The sequence below is a fragment of the Arachis stenosperma genome, chromosome 7, assembly GCF_014773155.1.
Source record: "Arachis stenosperma cultivar V10309 chromosome 7, arast.V10309.gnm1.PFL2, whole genome shotgun sequence".
Taxonomy (NCBI): Eukaryota; Viridiplantae; Streptophyta; class Magnoliopsida; order Fabales; family Fabaceae; genus Arachis; species Arachis stenosperma.
Genome location: NC_080383.1, coordinates 67,076,529 through 67,081,990, shown reverse-complemented (window position 1 = coordinate 67,081,990; position 5,462 = coordinate 67,076,529).

Here is a 5,462-nt window from a genome sequence, read left to right as displayed (position 1 = left end):
ACGGTGGAGTTTCTACACACCATAGATTAAGGGTGTGGAGCTCTGTTGTACCTCAAGTTTTAATGCAATTACTACTATTTTCTTCCAATTCGATTTATTCCTGTTCTAAGATATTCGTTACTCTTCAACTTGATGAATGTGATGATCCGTGACACTCATCATCATTCTCACCTATGAACGCGTGTGACTGACAACCACTTCCGTTCTACCTTAGACCGGGTTCATATCTCTTGGATTCCTTGACCAGAATCTTCGTGGTATAAGTTAGAATTGATGGCGGCATTCATGGGAATCCGGAAAGTCTAATCTTGTCTGTGGTATTCCGAGTAGGATTCCGGGATTGAATAACTATGACGAGCTTCAAACTCCTGAAGGCTGGGCGTTAGTGACAGACGCAAAAGAATAAATGGATTCTATTCCAACCTGATTGAGAACCGACAGATGATTAGCCGTGCTGTGACAGAGCATTTGGACCATTTTCACTGAAAGGATGGGATGTAGCCATTGACAACGGTGATACCCTATATACAGCTTGCCATGGAAAGGAGTAAGAAGGATTGGATGAAAGCAATAGGAAAGCAGAGATTCAACAGGGACAAGCATCTCCATACATTTGTCTAAAATTCCCACTATTGAATTACATGAGTAACCCTATCTTTATTTTCTGTTTATTTTATTATTTTTATTTAAACCAATAATCTCTTAAATTAGTTAAATCCACCTTACTGGGATTTACAAGATGACCATAGCTTGCTTCATACCAACAATCTCCGTGGGATCGACCCTTACTCACGTAAGGTATTACTTGGACGACCCAGTGCACTTGCTGGTTAGTTGTGCGGAGTTGTGACTAAGTGTAATTCACGTGTGAGAGCTACCAAGTCATTGGAGCCATTGTTGATGATCACAATTTCGTGCACCAAGTTTTTGGCGCCGTTGCCGGGGATTGTTCAAGTTTGGACAACTGATGGTTCATCTTGTTGCTCAGATTAGGTAATTTTCTTTTTTGTTTTATTTTCAAAAATTTTCAAAAATTTATCAAAAAAATTTATCCCTATTTTAAAAAAAAAAAGTTTTTAATTAAAAATAAATTATTCTATGGCTTCAGAATTTTTAAGAATGGATTCTAGAGTTTCATGAAGCATGTTGAATCCTAGCTGGCTGTAAAGCCATATCCAAATCCTTTTGGAATGAGACTTCAACTAATCACCTCAATGCATGTAATTCCATCCTAAAGCGGGCTGGCTATTAAGCCATGTCCAACCCTTGGATTGGAGCTTTAGGCTAAACATTGAAAGATTCCTGGAATTCTTTTTAAAAATTTTGAATTTCTTATTTTTCTTTTCCTTTATGTTTTCGAAAAAAATAAAATAAAATACAAAAAAATTATAAAATCATAAAAAAAAATATTTTTGTGTTTCTTGTTTGAGTCTTGTATCATGTTTTAAGTTTGGTGTCAATTGCATATTCATATTGTTCTTGCATTTTTCGAAAAAATTCATGCATTCATAGTATTCTTCATGATCTTCAAGTGGTTCTTGGTAAGTCTACTTGTTTGATCTTGATGTTTTCTTGTTTTGTGTTCTTTGTTGTTTTCCATATGCATTTATGCATTCATATTGTCTAAGCATTAAAGATTTCTAAGTTTGGTGTTTTGCATGTTTTCTATACATTAAAAATTTTTTCAAAAATATGTTCTTGATGTTCATCATGATCTTCAAAGTGTTCTTGGTGTTCATCTTGACATTCATAGTGTTCTTGCATGCATCATGTGTTTTGATTCATAATTTTCATGTTGTGAGTCATCTTTTATGTTTTTCTCTCTCATAATTAAAAATTCAAAAATAAAAATATATCTTTTCCTTTTTTCTCTCAAAATTTCGAAAATTTGAGTTGACCTAGTAAAAAAATTTTTAAAATTAGTTGTTTCTTGTAAGTCAAGTCAAATTTTCAAATTTTAAAAATCTTATCTTTTCAAAACTTTTTCGAAAATCAAATCTTTTTCATTTTTTTATTAATTTTTGAAATTTATTTTTTTAAATTATTTTTCAAAAATCTTTTTCTTAATTTTATCTTTATTTTCGAAAATTTTGCTAACAATTAATATGATTGATTCAAAAATTTGAAGTTTGTTACTTTCTTGTTAAGAAAGGCTCAATCTTTAAATTCTAGAATCATATCTTTTAGTTTCTTGTTAGTCAAGTAATTAATTTTAATTTTAAAAATTAAATCTTTTCTAACCATATCTTTTTAATCATATCTTTTTATCTTTTATATATCATATCTTTTTCAAAATTTTATCTTTTTTTTTTCAAAAATTTGATTTTAAAATATCTTTTCTAACTTCTTATCTTCTTATCTTTTCAAATTTAATTTTCAAATCTTTTTCAACTAACCAATTGACTTTTTATTTGTTTCTTATCTTTTTCAAAACCACCTAACTAATTTTCCCTATCAATTTTTCAAAAATATCTCATCCTTTTTCAAAATTCTTTTTAATTAATTAAATGTTTTAAATTGTAATTTTAATTTTATTTCTTATCTTAATTTTCAAAAATCATTAACTCCTTTTCAAAATTAATTTTCGAATTCTCTCTCTCATCTTCTTCTATTTATTTATTTATTTACTAACACTTCTCTTCACCTCTCTTCATCTCTAATCACTGCTTCTATCCTCACCCTTGTGTTTGGATTCTTCTTCACTTTTATTCCTTTCTTCTTCTACTAATAATAAGGATCCTCTTTACTGTGACATAGAGGATTCCTCTTCTTTTCTTGTTCTCTTCTCTTTCATATGAGCAGGAACAAGAAAAAAGGCATCTTTGTTGAAGCTGATCCAGAACCTGAAAGGACTCTGAAGAGAAAACTAAGAGAGCTAAATTACAACAATCCTGAGGTAACCTTTCTGAAATTTTCGAACAAGAGAAGGAGATGGCTGCCGAACCCAACAACAATAATGCAAGGAGGATGCTTGGTGATTTTACTAAACCCACGTCCAAGTTTGATGGAAGAAGCATCTCAATTCCTGCCATTAGAGTAAACAATTTTGAGCTGAAACCTCAATTAGTTGCTCTAATGCAACAGAACTGCAAGTTTCATGGACTTCCATCTGAAGATCCTTATCAGTTTTTAACTGAGTTCTTGCAGATTTGTGAGACTGTTAAGACGAATGGAGTAGATCCTGAAGTCTACAGGCTCATGCTTTTCCCTTTTGCTGTAAGAGATAGAGCTAGAATATCGTTGGACTCACAACCTAAAGATAGCCTGGACTCCTGGGATAAGCTGGTCACGGCCTTCTTGGATAAATTCTTTCCTCCTCAAAAGCTGAGCAAGCTTAGAGTGGCTGTTCAGACCTTCAAGCAAAAAGATGGTGAATCCCTCTATGAAGCTTGGGAAAGATACAAGCAGATGACCAAAAAGTGTCCTTCTGACATGTTCTCAGAGTGGACCATATTAGATATATTCTATTATGATCTATCTGAGTTTTCCAAGATGTCATTGGACCACTCTGCAGGTGGATCCATTCACCTAAAGAAAATGCCTGCAACAGCTCAGAAACTTATTGACATGGTTGCAAATAACCAATTCATGTATACTTCTAAGAGGAATTCCGTGAATAATAGGACGCGTCAGAGGAAGGAAGTTCTTGAAATTGATACTCTGAATGCCATATTGGCTCAGAACAAAGTGTTGACTCAGAAAGTCAACATGATTTCTCAAAGTCTGAATGGATGGCAAAATGCATCCAACAGTACTAAAGAGGCATCTTCTAAAGAAGAAGCTTATGATCCTGAAAACCCTGCAATGGCAGAGGTAAATTACATGGGTGAACCTTATAGAAATACCTATAATTTATCATGGAGAAATCATCCGAATTTCTCATGGAAGGATCAACAAAAGCCTCAACAAGGCTTTAATAATGGTGGAAGAAATAGGCTCAGCAATATCAAGCCTTATCCATCATCTTCTCAGCAACAGACAGAGAATTATGAACAGAATACCTTTAACTTAGCAAACTTAGTCTCTAATCTGTCTAAGGCCACTTTAAGTTTCATGAATGAAACAAGGTCCTCCATCAGAAATCTAGAGGCACAAGTGGGCCAGCTGAGTAAGAAAGTAACTGAAACTCCAACTAGTACTCTCCCAAGCAATACAGAAGAGAATCCAAAGAGAGAGTGCAAGGCCATTGATATAGTCAATATGGCCGAATGTAGAGAGGGAGGAAAGGACAAAAATCCTAGTAAGGAAGACCTCCTGGGACGTCTCTCAAATAAGAAGGAGTTCCCTATTGAGGACCTAAAGGAATCTGAGGCTCATATAGAGACCATAGAGATTCCACTAAATCTCCTTCTGCCATTCATGAGCTCTGAAGACTATTCATCCTCAGAAGAGGATGAAGATGTGACTGGAAAGCAAGTTGCTCAATATCTAGGAGCCATCATGAAGCTGAATACCAAGTTGTTTGGTAATGAGACTTCGAAAGGTGAACCTCCCTTGCTCATTAGTGAACTAGATACATAGGTTCAGAAAACTCTACCTCAAAAGATACAAGATCCTGGTAAATTCTTAATACCCTGTACCATAGGCACCATGACCTTTAACAAGGCTCTGTGTGACCTGGGGTCAGGCATAAATCTTATGCCACTCTCTGTAATGGAGAAACTAGGGATCATTGAGGTACAGCCTGCCTTATTCTCATTATAATTGGTAGACAAGTCAGTAAGACAAGCTTATGGATTAGTAGAGGACATGTTAGTAAAGGTTGAAGGCCTTTACATCCCTGCTGATTTCATAATCTTAGACACTAGGAAGGAAGAGGATGAATGCATCATCCTTGGAAGACCTTTTCTAGCCACAACATAAGCTGTAATAGATGTTAACAGAGGAGAATTAGTCCTTCAATTGAATGGGGACTACCTTGTGTTTAAGGCACACGGCTATCCTTCTGTAACAAGGGAGAGTAAGCATGCAGAGCTTCTCTCAGTACAGAGTCAAACAGAGCCTCCACAGTCAAACTCTAAGTTTGGTGTTGGGAGGCCACAACCAAACTCTAAGTTTGGTGTTGAATCCCCACAACCAAACTCTAAGTTTGGTGTTGGGACTATACAACATTGACCTGATCACCTGTGTGGCTCCATGAGAGCCCACTATCAAGCTATTGACATTAAAGAAGCGCTTGTTGGGAGGCAACCCAATTTTTATTTATCTAATTTTATTTTTATTTAACTGTTATTTTGTGTTTTAGTAGGTTCATGATCATGTGGAGTCAACGCCAGAAACATGATACACATGGGCGTTGAACGCCCAGAATGAGCATCACTTCGGCGTCTAAACGCCAGAATTGCATGCAAAGGCATTTTACATGCCTAATTGGTGCAGGGATGTAAATCTTTGACACCTCAGGATCTGTGGACCCCACAGGATCATCTCAGGATCTGTGGATCCCACAGGATCCCCACCTA